At 37.9% G+C, this 12,779-nt stretch overlaps 4 non-coding genes across 4 annotated transcripts; all 4 read right to left on the bottom strand.

Annotated features, from left to right (window-relative positions):
• Window positions 1-3,396: 3,396 nt before the first annotated feature.
• LOC119492163 lies at window positions 3,397-3,560 on the bottom strand. Its single transcript, XR_005207735.1, has one exon. It is a non-coding gene; the product is annotated as a U1 spliceosomal RNA (small nuclear RNA).
• A 3,436-nt stretch (window positions 3,561-6,996) lies between these two features.
• On the bottom strand, window positions 6,997-7,160 carry LOC119492152. Its single transcript, XR_005207724.1, has one exon. It is a non-coding gene; the product is annotated as a U1 spliceosomal RNA (small nuclear RNA).
• A 1,922-nt stretch (window positions 7,161-9,082) lies between these two features.
• Window positions 9,083-9,246, bottom strand: LOC119492172. Its single transcript, XR_005207744.1, has one exon. It is a non-coding gene; the product is annotated as a U1 spliceosomal RNA (small nuclear RNA).
• A 2,356-nt stretch (window positions 9,247-11,602) lies between these two features.
• On the bottom strand, window positions 11,603-11,766 carry LOC119492171. The gene has a single exon (XR_005207743.1). It is a non-coding gene; the product is annotated as a U1 spliceosomal RNA (small nuclear RNA).
• Between the last annotated feature and the right edge of the window lie 1,013 nt (window positions 11,767-12,779).

Here is a 12,779-nt window from a genome sequence, read left to right as displayed (position 1 = left end):
AAAGAAAGTTTTGGATAAATTATAAATTTATGAACAAAAATAACCCACTTTTGATGTTTTATTTATGTTAAAGGTCACTTTGAATGATTAACTCATGATAATGTAGAAAAACAAAGATTTTAAATTTGGTACGGTCCACAGTCATTTCGTGACGGTTCCACGAGGATGGTGAAAAAAGTTAGTTTAGAGCCCTGACTCCCATGTTGATAAGATTATTGAATATTTGACAAATCTCTCTTTAAGGTACATTTTTAACAGATAAAAAATTTGTGATTAATTTAAAATTGTACAATGAGCATTTTTTGGGAGTGTTGAGGACATGTTAAGAAAAGCACAGTGGCATCTGTACACAACTTGTATGTGGGTCGGTGTTTACTGTACACATTGAGGTGCAGCTGTGCAGTTTAACAAAACGGCAGCATAGTTAATTAAAAATATGGCATTGCTGTACTTATTACAATTTCAAAATCACTAGAAGCTGCAAACCAATTGTTATATATATATATATATATAAAAAGTCAAGTCGCACAAGTGGACTTCCATGTTGGAGTAGGTAATTTACCGCAAAGATAAATCTGATATTATCTCGTTCTTCAACACTTTCTGAAAGCTGTTAAAAATAGCTTTTAACAATGTTATACTGACTTTGGGATAGCTAAACAATGTATAATATTGATTGTTAATTTTAGTGGCTAATCAAAAATATACTTTGAATTTGTACAGCAATAGTTACAATAATTGAGGGTTACCAATAACATTTGTGGCCCTAATGTCTAAAGATTACATTTTTGAAGCACATCTTTGAATAAGTCACAGCCCGGCTCATAGACTGCAGCCAAATGGGAGACATGTATTATGTTGACGAATGAAGGGCGTGGATAAGGGAGTGTGTGCTGCATGGGTGTTTCTCTGTAAAAGCAAAGAATAAAAAACAAAAGGCCTTCAGGGCAGAGCCCTGTAATGTAGATCTCACCGGACTGGATGCTTCTCTAGCCTTAAACCTTGTTAAGCATGGGGCAGACTGAGGTAAGGTGTGTCCCATACTGCTAATTATGCTGCCTCAGGTTCAGTCCCTGCAGACAAAAAACCGAAGCAGCAAGGAGGGCAAGTTATACCTTAATCAAGACAGAAGAAAATAATAACCAGCTGATACAGAGTTTGTTTCACACAAAAAAACGACATACTGACAATAGCATAACTGCTTTGACAAAACGTATTAGTAGTTTTATTTACTTAGACAGTAACACTTTATAATACTTTCGTACATGTCCAAAAAATGTCAAAAAATATTTGTGAAAAGTCCGAAAAAAAGTCCAAACAAATATCCCAAAAACTTTTTTGGACATCTGTTGAAAAATGTCGGAAAAACATTTTCCAGACATTTATATGTCTGAAAAATGTCCAAAAAATAGCAGGAAAAAAAGGGAAATTAATATCTAAAAAAGGAAAAATGTCCAACAAATGTACAGAAAAAAAGAAATGTCAGAAAAATGTCTGGAAAAAGTCCCAAAGATGTTTGAAAGATGTCCAAAAAAAAGTCAGGAAATGTCAGAAAAATGTCTAACAAATGTCAGAGAAAAAAAAAGTCAGAAAATATCAGAAAAAAGTCCCAAAAATGTCTGAAAAAAATCGGACAAATGTCCCAAAAATAGTCAGAAAAAATTCCCCAAAATGGTCTCAAAAATGTCCCAAAGAAAGTTATAAAAAAATGTCAGGAAAATATCCGAAAAATATCCGACAAAGTCCCAAAAATAGTCAGAAAAAAGTCCCAAAAATGGTCTCAAAAATGTCCCAAAGAAAGTTATAAAAATAGTCTGAAAAGTGTCGGAATAATAGTCCGAAAATTATATATAGAAGAAATATGCGAAAATTTCCGACAATTGTACGGAAAAAGTTAAATGTTAGGAAAAAAAGTCAATTTTTTTTTTAGAAACAGGTACAAAATAAATAAAGTCTGAAAATTATAACAAATGTAAGAAAAAAAGTCAGAAAAAAAGTCCCACAAATGGCCAAAAAATGTCTGGGCTGTCAAAATTAACGCAACTTGCGATTTTTAAGATAGAGTACCAATCAAGTCATAATAGCTTATCATGTAGGAGAATAAATAACGCTCCAAAATTACGCTAACATTTGGCGAGGAAAAACTGTCACTGTCATATTTTTATGCTAAATGCAGTACCTGTGAGGGTTTCTGTACAATATTTGTCATTGTTTTGTGTTATTAATGGATTTCCAGTAATAAATGTATGCATACATTTGCTTAAACAAGCATATTTGCCCACTCCCATTGATATATTATTACTTTATTATTAACCATTAATAAACTGTTACAAAGATCTATTTCTGTAATGTTTATAGATGATTTACAAACAAGTTCTTTAAAGTTTACAAATGATTTAACAATCATTAACAAATACGTATAATATAGTATATAAAATATTATGATGTGTCCAACAATAAACTGTTATATATATGATATATATGTATAACATAAATTATAGCAATACTAATAATGATTAGATATTATTAGTTATTTCATTGTTTCTTAACAGTAAAAAAAACATCATTAATTATTATTATTATTATTATTATTAACTAAGTTTAATTAACTATCAATTTACCATTATTAAATGGTGGTTATTATTAAGTGATACCAAACAGGGTAATATAAATTCACTACTACTACACAATACATTTATTCGTTGATTTTTCAGCAGATGATTTCAAAATATAACAGAGAGTCGTGGTGACTGATTTCACATTTATTAGAGAATGAATGACTGAATCTGAATTCAATAAACTAAATACTGGTATGTGTAAGGGTATATTAATAATATTATTATGCATTAATACACTGAATGTGAATACATTTATCTGTGCAATATATCCTTGATGCAATATACACCTCAAGTGCAACTTTGTTTACATTTTATTTATTACATCTACCCTACCTATTTTACAAGTGCAATTACCTCTGTTAACATTACATCTATTTTTATATTTTATACTTCTAGTGTAACACTTCTGTTTATATTTATTTATTACATCTACTATACCTATTTTATTTACTTTATAACTATGTGTGTTTTACCTGTGTTTTAATCTCGTTGTATTTAATACAATGACAATAAACAGCAAATTTGCGATCTGCAGATGATTTCAAAACAAATCAACAGAGAGTCGTGGTGACAGATTTCACATTAGAGATTGATTGACTGAATCTGAATTAAATAAACTAAATACTGGTATGTGTGAGGGTATATTAATAATATTATTCTATTCTTGAATAGTAGCACAGAGTTACATGGTAACAATATTAACTTTTATTTAAGCTTGAACAGCATCATAGCAAATGTATCTGTTCAAAGCTATTTGAATTTTCATTATACATGTTATCAGGGGAGAGCGCGAACGCAGTCCCCCACTACCACAAATTATGCAGTCGAGATTCCCACATTTGGGGAATTCGCAGAGGTCAGCTCAGCCGGAGTGCAATGGCTAAGCCTCGCCCTGGGTGAACCACCTTCTTGATCATGGTATCTCCCCTGCCAGGTAAGTATGAGTTGTACAGCTCAGAGACAGGGGAGTAATTCACAGACATACCATGCTGACTGATGATGCTAACAATATAGAAATTAACAAAATCAGAGACTGTACGGAGCCTGAGAATCTACAGGAGTGTAATATAGAAGAAAAACATTTGTACTAAGGCCAACAAAGATTATTTACATTTTACTTGAGAAAAAAATTGTTATATTTCCCATCATGCAATGCTGTATTTCCATATCAAAAGCCAACCTAAAATCACCAGTTGTATCTATTGACTTCAACAAATGAGGGACAGTCCAACAGCAAGTTGAAAAGAGACAAAGCTAAATCATACTGCAGTCAAAAGCTGTTTGAGCCACATTTATAATTCAGAGGAAAGACTAAAAACACACACGTTTTCTCACATTACAACCACTTCCTGTTTCTTTGTTTGGTGGTCAACTGGCGTTCCTGCTACTGCCACCTATTGCTCTGGAGTGTGAAGAATGCTGTTTATTTAACATATTTATCTATGTGCTTCTCTGTATGGAACCAACAGCAAGAAGAAATACTTTAACAGAAAATGATGTGCACACATATGCAGTGTATTTGCCTTTCTTTTGATATGTCATTAGAGAGCAGGCTGGGAAACATAGATAGATTAGCCAAAAGGCAAAAAAAACAACACTAGGGAAGTGTTGGAGGTGAGGAGGGTATTTTCCACACAGTCAATGTAACAGAGGTCTGGCAGTGAATGATGAGTTTAGGTGTACTCAGTAAAACAGTAGGTAATACTTTATAATAACCATCATTTATAAATGGTAAATGTATTAGTTATTTAAATCTAGTTGATTGTTTTTTACTGTTAACAAACAATTTAATTATAATTAATGATGTTTACTAATTATTAGTAATGCTATAATTTCTGTTATTTTATCATTAGTTTATGTAAGATAAAATAATTAGTTCATAATTATATATTGTATATCTGATAAGAGATGATAACAATTACATTCTGATTACATTAATAAACTATTTATTAACAGTTTATTGTTGCACACATTATAACATTTTATTTTTAACAATATAGAAATTAACAAAACCATAGACTTTATGGAGCCTGAGAAACTACAGGAGTGTAATATAGAAGAAAAGCTTTTGTACTAAGGCTGACAAAGATTATTTACATTTTACTTGAGAAAAAATGCTTATATTTCCCATCATGCAATGCTGTATTTCCATATCAAAAGCCAACCTAAAATCACCAGTTGTATCTATTTGACTCCAACAAATGAGTAACAGTCCAACAACAAGTTGAAAAGAGACAAAGCTAAATCATACTGCAGTCAAAGGCCGTTTTGATCCACATTTATAATTCAGAAGAAAGAATAAAAACACACACATGTGTTTTCTCACATTACAACCACTTCCTGTTTCTTTGTTTGGTGGGCAACTGGCGTTCCTGCTACCCCCACCTATTGCTCTGGAGTGTGAAGAATGTTTATTTAACATATTTACCTATGTCCTTCTCTGTATGGAACCAACAGCAAATACTTTAACTCTTTTTACTACTTTTTACACCAGAAATACTTTAACAGAAAATGATGTGCACACATATGCAGTGTATTTGCCTTTCTTTTGATATGTCAGCAGGAAGCAGGCTGGGAAACATAGATAGAGTAGTCAAAATGCAAAGAAGCAACACCAGGGAAGCTTGAGAGAAAACTCCAGCAACACAACATCAGGGATGTGTGGAGTGGCATAAGAACCCTCACTGGCCATGGCAAAAAGACTGACCGGGGGATGGAAGGAGACCTGGATGAGGCCAATGAGTTAAATCGGTTCTTTAACAGGTTTGATGACGTGGCTTCTGCCCACCATCCCCCAAGGTTATCCTATGACCCCCCTCCCACTGCTCCCTCACCTCAAAATCTTTCTCCAATGTCTCTGGCCATTCCTTATTTTGTCCATTCACCTCCACACACCTCCCCTTCCACTTCTCACCTGGCTCCCTCGCGCCACCATTCACCTCCACATCCCTCCCCCCTCCCTTCATCAGCCTCACCCCACCATCTCCCCTCAACGACTTCCCCGGCTCCTGTTCATTCACCTCAGCCCACTTGCCCCCCTCGCCCATCAGGGCTCTATAACGGCTCTCCAGGGTCAATCAACATCACTGCTGAGGATGTGAGAAGAGAGTTCTGCGTCCAGTAAAGGCCGCAGGCCCTGATGGCCTCAGCCCCAGAGTACTCAAAGGCTGTGCTACTCAGATGTGTGTGGTTTTTCAACACATCTACAACCTAAGCCTGAGCCTGATGGCGGTTCCTGCTTTGTGGAAAACATCATGCCTTGTTCCTGTCCCCAAGAAAAAGCACCCAAACACCCTCAGTAACTACAGACCAGTGGCTCTGACTTCACATGCCATTAAGTCACTGGAAAGGCTAGTCCTGAAGCACCTACACTCGCTGGACAAGCCATCACTAGACCCTCTGCAGTTTGCCTATCAGCCCCGCATCGGAGTGGATGACGCCATCATCTTTCTGCTGCACAGGGCATATGCTCACCTGGAAGAAGCAGGGAGCAATGTGAGAGTCATGTTTTTTGACTTCTCCAGTGCTTTTAACAGCATACGACCTGCCCTGCTCAGGACTAAGCTACTGGACATGCAGGTGGATGCTCCACTAGTGGCCTGGATCACCAACTACCTCACAGGTCGGCCATAGTATGTGAGGCTGCAGAACATCGTGTCGGACACAATAGTGAGCAGCACGGGGGCACCTCAAGGAACGGTCCTGTGTCCCTTCCTGTTCACGCTCTTCACCTCAAACTTCAAATACTGTTCACAGTCCTGCCACCTGCAGAAGTTTTCGGACGACTCTGCCATTGTGGGCTGTATCAGCAGTGGACAGGAGCATGAGTAGAGGAGAGTGGTAGACAGTTTTATGGAACGGTGTGACCTAAATCAACTGCAGCTCAACATCACAAAGACCAAGGAGCTGGTGGTGGACTTTAGGAAACAAAGGTCCCATCCTAAACCAGTCAGCATCAGGGGGACAGAATTGGACATTGTTGAGGACTACAAGTACCTGGGCGTCCACTTAGACAATAAAATGGACTGGTCTAAGAACACACAGACTCTGTACAAGAAGGGTCAGAGCCGCCTGTTTTTTCTCAGTAGACTCAGATCCTTCAACGTCTGCAGAACCATGCTGCAGATGTTTTATAACTCAGTGGTGGCCAGCGTCATCTTCTACGCTGTAGTGTGCTGGGGCAGCAGGGTGAAGGCAGCTGACGCTAACAGACTCAACAAGCTCATCAGGAACAGCAGGTTCTGTCCTGGGAGTTGAATTGGAGTCTTTGGTGGAGGTGTCAGAGAAGAAGATACTGAGGAAACTTCTCAGTATTAGGGACAACACTTCTCATCCAAAGCTTGATCAAAGCTATTTGAATTTTCATTATACATGTTATCAGGGGAGAGCGCGAACGCAGTCCCCCACTACCACAAATTATGCAGTCGAGATTCCCACATTTGGGGAATTCGCAGAGGTCAGCTCAGCCGGAGTGCAATGGCTAAGCCTCGCCCTGGGTGAACCACCTTCTTGATCATGGTATCTCCCCTGCCAGGTAAGTATGAGTTGTACAGCTCAGAGACAGGGGCCTCATTCACAGACATACCATGCTGACTGATGATGCTAACAATATAGAAATTAACTAAACCAGAGACTGTAAAGAGTCTGAGAAACTACAGGAATGTAATATAGAAGAAAAGCTATTGTACAAATGCTGACAAAGATTATTTACATTTTACTTGAGAAAAAATGCTTATATTTCCCATCATGCAATGCTGTATTTCCATATCAAAAGCCAACCTAAAATCACCAGTTGTATCTATTTGACTCCAACAAATGAATAACAGTCCAACAGCAAGTTGAAAAAAGACAAAGCTAAATCATACTGCAGTCAAAAGCTATTTGATCCACCTTTATAATTCAGAGGAAAGACTAAAAATACACACATGTGTTTTCTCACATTACAACCACTTCCTGTTTCTTTGTTTGGTGGGCAACTGGCGTTCCTGTTACTGCCACCTATTGCTCTGGAGTGTGAAGACTGCTGTTTATTTAACATATTTATCTATGTGCTTCTCTGTATGGAACCAACAGCAAGAAGAAATACTTTTAACAGAAAATGATGTGCACACATATGCAGTGTATTTGCCTTTCTTTTGATATGTCAGCAGAGAGCAAGCTGGGAAACATAGATAGATTAGCCAAAAGGCAAAGAAGCAACAAAGTGTTGGAGGTGAGGAGGATATTGTCCACACAGTCAATGTAATAGAGGTCTGGCAGTGAATGATGAGTTTAGGTACAGTATACTCAGTAAAACAGTAGGTAATACTTTATAATAGCCATCATTTATAAATGGTAAATTTAATAGTTAATTAAACTTAGTTGATAGTTATTTTCTTTTTTAACAAACAATTTAATTATAACTATTGATGTTTACTAATTATTAGTAATGCTATAATTTCTGTTATTTTATCATTAGTTTATGTAAGATTAAATAACTAGTTTATAATTATATATTGTATCATATCTGATAAGAGACGATAACAATTACATTCTGATTACATTAATAAACTATTTAACAGTTTATTGTTGCACACATTATAATGTTTTATATACTATGTTAAGTATTTGTTAATGATAAGTCAAATGATTTGTAAACTTTTAAGAAATCATTTGCAAAACATCTATAAACATTACATCGATAGATGGAACAGAAACCAATTATTAACCATTGACAAAGTATTAACTCTTTATCTAAATAATGTTTATAGACATTTTACAAAGTATTTTTTAACCATTTAACAAATATTATAATCATCAGTTGTAACTTTATAATATCCATCCAAATAATGTTTATATACCTTTAAAAACCAATTATTAATCATTAATAGTGTTACAAATATCTATCTCTGTAATGTTTAACAAACAATTTCTTAAAGGTTTACAAATAACATCTTAATCATTAACTCATACTTATATATATTGTATATTACATGTTATAATGTGTGCAACAATAAACTGCTAGAATAACAAATTATACGATAACTAATAATTAGTAAACATAATTGATTACCATTTCATTGTTAACAGTAAAATAACTATTAACTAAGTTTAATTAACTAACAATTTATCATTTATAAAAGATGGTTATAATTAAGTGACACCAAACAGGGTAGAATAAATTCACTCCTACTACACAATGCATTTATTCGCTGATTTTTCAGCAAATTTGCAATCTGCAGATGTTTTCAAAACATTGCAGAGAGTCGTGGTGACTGATTTCACATTCATTAGAGAATGAATGACTGAATCTGAATTAAATAAAATAAATACTAGTATGTGTGAGGGTACATTAATAATATTATGCTTCTTGAATAGTAGCTCAGAGATACATGGTAACAATCCTAACTTCTATTTAAGCTTGAACAGCATCGTAGCAGTCCATATCTGTTCAAAGCTATTTGAATTTTCATTATACATGTTATCAGGGGAGAGCGCGAACGCAGTCCCCCACTACCAGAAATTATGCAGTCGAGATTCCTACATTTGAGGAATTCGCAGAGGTCAGCTCAGCCGGAGTGCAATGGCTAAGCCTCGCCCTGGGTGAACCACCTTCTTGATCATGGTATCTCCCCTGCCAGGTAAGTATGAGTTGTACAGCTCAGAGACAGGGGACTCATTCACAGACATACCATGCTGACTGATGATGCTAACAATATAGAAATTAACAAAACCAGAGACTGTAAGGAGCCTGAGAATCTACAGGAATGAAATATAGAAGAAAAGCTTTTGTACTAAGATAAAAAAAGATTATTTACATTTTACTTGAGAAAGAAATGTTTATATTTCCCATCATGCAATGCTGTATTTCCATATCAAAAGCCAACCTAAAATCACCAGTTGTATCTATTTGACTCCAACAAATGAGTAACAGTCCAACAGCAGGTTCAAAAGAAGCAAAGCTAAATCATACTGCAGTCAAAAGCTGTTTGATCCACATTTATAATTCAGAAAAAAGAATAAAAACACACACATGTGTTTTCTCACATTACAACCACTTCTTGTTTCTTTGTTTGGTGGGCAACTGGTGTTCCTGCTACTGCCACCTATTGCTCTGGAGTGTGAAGACTGCTGTTTATTTAACATATTTATCTATGTGCTTCTCTGTATGGAACCAACAGCAAATACTTTAACTCTTTTTACTACTTTTTACTCCAGAAATACTTTAACAGAAAATGATGTGCACACATATGCAGTGTATTTGCCTTTCTTTTGATATGTCAGCAGAAATCAGGCTGAGAAACATAGTTAGAGTAGCCAAAATGCAAAGAAGCAACACCAGGGAAGCTTGAGAGGAAACCTCAGCAAAACAACATCAGGGATGTGTGGAGTGGCATAAGAACCATCACTGGCCATGGAAAAAAGACTGACCGGGTGATGGAAGGAGACCTGGATGAGGCCAACGAATTAAATCGGTTGTTTAACAGGTTGGATGACGTGGCTTCTGCCCACCATCCCCCCAGCTTATCCTATGACCGCCCTCCCCATGCTCCCTCATCTCATAATCTTTCTCCAATGTCTTTGGCCATTCGTTCTTTTGTCCATTCACCTCCACACCCCTCCCCCCTCCCTTCATCCCCCTCACCCCACCATCTCCCCTAAACAACGTCCCCGGCTCCCGTCCATTCACCTCAGCCCATTTGTCCCCCTCCCCCATCACTGCTGAGGATGTGAGAAGAGAGTTCTACATCCAGGAAAGGCCGCAGGCCCTGATGGCCTCAGCCCCAGAGTACTCAAAGGCTGTGCTACTCAGATGTGTGTGGTTTTTCAACACATCTACAACCTAAGCCTGAGCCTGATGGCGGTTCCTGCTTTGTGGAAAACATCATGCCTTGTTCCTGTCCCCAAGAAAAAGCACCCAAATACCCTCAGTGACTACAGACCAGTGGCTCCGACTTCACGTCATTAAGTCACTGGAAAGGCTAGTCCTGAAGCACCTACACTCGCTGGACGAGCCATCACTAGACCCTCTGCAGTTTGCCTATCAGCCCCGCATCGGAGTGGATGACGCCATCATCTTTCTGCTGCAAAGGGCATATGCTCACCTGGAAGAGGCAGGGAGCAATGTGAGAGTCATGTTTAGTGACTTCTCCAGTGCTTTTAACAGCATACGACCTGCCCTGCTCAGGACGAAGCTACTGGACATGCAGGTGGATGTTCCACTAGTGGCCTGGATCACCAACTACCTCTCAGGTCGGCCACAGTATGTGAAGCTGCAGAACATCGTGTCGGACACAATAGTGAGCAGCATGGGGGCTCCTCAGGGAACGGTCCTGTGTCCCTTCCTGTTCACGCTCTTCACCTCAGACTTCAAATACTGTTCACAGTCCTGCCACCTGCAGAAGTTTTCGATCGACTTTGCCATTGTGGGCTGTATCAGCAGGGGACAGGAGGATGAGTAGAGGAGAGTGGTAGACAGTTTTATGGAACGGTGTGACCTAAATCAACTGCAGCTCAACATCACAAAGACCAAGGAGCTGGTGGTGGACTTTAGGAAACAAAGGTCCCATCCTAAACCAGTCAGCATCAGGGGGACAGAATTGGACATGTTGAGGACTACAAGTACCTGGGCGTCCACTTAGACAATAAAATGGACTGGTCTAAGAACACACAGACTCTGTACAAGGGTCAGAGCCGCCCGTTTTTTTCTCAAGAGACTCAGATCCTTCAACGTCTGCAGAACCATGCTGCAGATGTTTTATGACACGTTGGTGGCCAGCGTCATCTTCTACGCTGTAGTGTGCTGGGGCAGCAGGGTGAAGGCAGCTGACGCTAAAAGACTCAGCAAGCTCATCAGGAACAGCAGGTTCTGTCCTGGGAGTTGAATGGGAGTCTTTCGTAGAGGTGTCAGAGAAGAAGATACTGAGGAAACTTCTCAGTATTAGGGACACAATTCTCATCCAAAGCTTGATCAAAGCTATTTGAATTTTCATTATACATGTTATCAGGGGAGAGCGCGAACGCAGTCCCCCACTACCACAAATTATGCAGTCGAGATTCCTACATTTGAGGAATTCGCAGAGGTCAGCTCAGCCGGAGTGCAATGGCTAAGCCTCGCCCTGGGTGAACCACCTTCTTGATCATGGTATCTCCCCTGCCAGGTAAGTATGAGTTGTACAGCTCAGAGACAGGGGACTCATTCACAGACATACCATGCTGACTGATGATGCTAACAATATAGAAATTAACAAAACCAGAGACTGTAAGGAGACTGAGAATCTACAAGAGTGTAATATAGAAGAAAAGCTTTTGTACTAAGGCTGACAAAGATTATTTACATTTTACTTGAGAAAAAATGCTTATATTTCCCATCATGCAATGCTGTATTTCCATATCAAAAGCCAACCTAAAATCACCAGTTGTATCTATTTGACTCCAACAAATGAATAACAGTCCAACAGCAAGTTGAAAAAAGACAAAGCTAAATCATACTGCAGTCAAAAGCTATTTGATCCACCTTTATAATTCATAGGAAAGACTAAAAACACACACATGTGTTTTCTCACATTACAACCACTTCCTATTTCTTTGTTTGGTGGGTAACGGGCGTTCCTGCTACTGCCACCTATTGCTTTGGAGTGTGAAGACTGCTGTTTATTGAACATATGTGTCTACTGTATGTGCTTCTCTGTATGTGACCAAGGGCAAGAAGAAATACAGACGTAGGCAAAGTTGTTGGTACCCTTCCGTTAAAGAGAGAAAAACCCACAATGGTCACTGAAATAACTTGAAACTGACAAAAGTAATAATAAATAAAAATTTACTGAAAATGAACTAATGAAAATCAGACATTGTTTTTGAATTGTGGTTCAACAGAATCATTTTAAAAAACAAACTAATGAAACTGACCTGGACAAAAAATGATGGTACCCCTAGAAAAGATGTAAAATAATGTGACCATAGGGACATGTTAAACTAAGGTGTGTCCTGTAAATAGCATCACAGGTATCTTCAAACTTGTAATCAGTCAGTCTGCCTATTTAAAGGGTGAAAAGTAGTCACTGCTGTTTGGTATCATGGTGTGTACCACACTGAACATGGACCACAGAAAGCTAAGGAGAGAGTTGTCTCAGGAGATCAGAAAGAACATTATAGACCTTCATGTTAAAGGTAAAGGCTATA

Source organism: Sebastes umbrosus, chromosome 7 (genome assembly GCF_015220745.1).
Source record: "Sebastes umbrosus isolate fSebUmb1 chromosome 7, fSebUmb1.pri, whole genome shotgun sequence".
Lineage (NCBI taxonomy): Eukaryota > Metazoa > Chordata > Actinopteri > Perciformes > Sebastidae > Sebastes > Sebastes umbrosus.
This window is presented reverse-complemented; position numbering and strand designations above follow the sequence as displayed.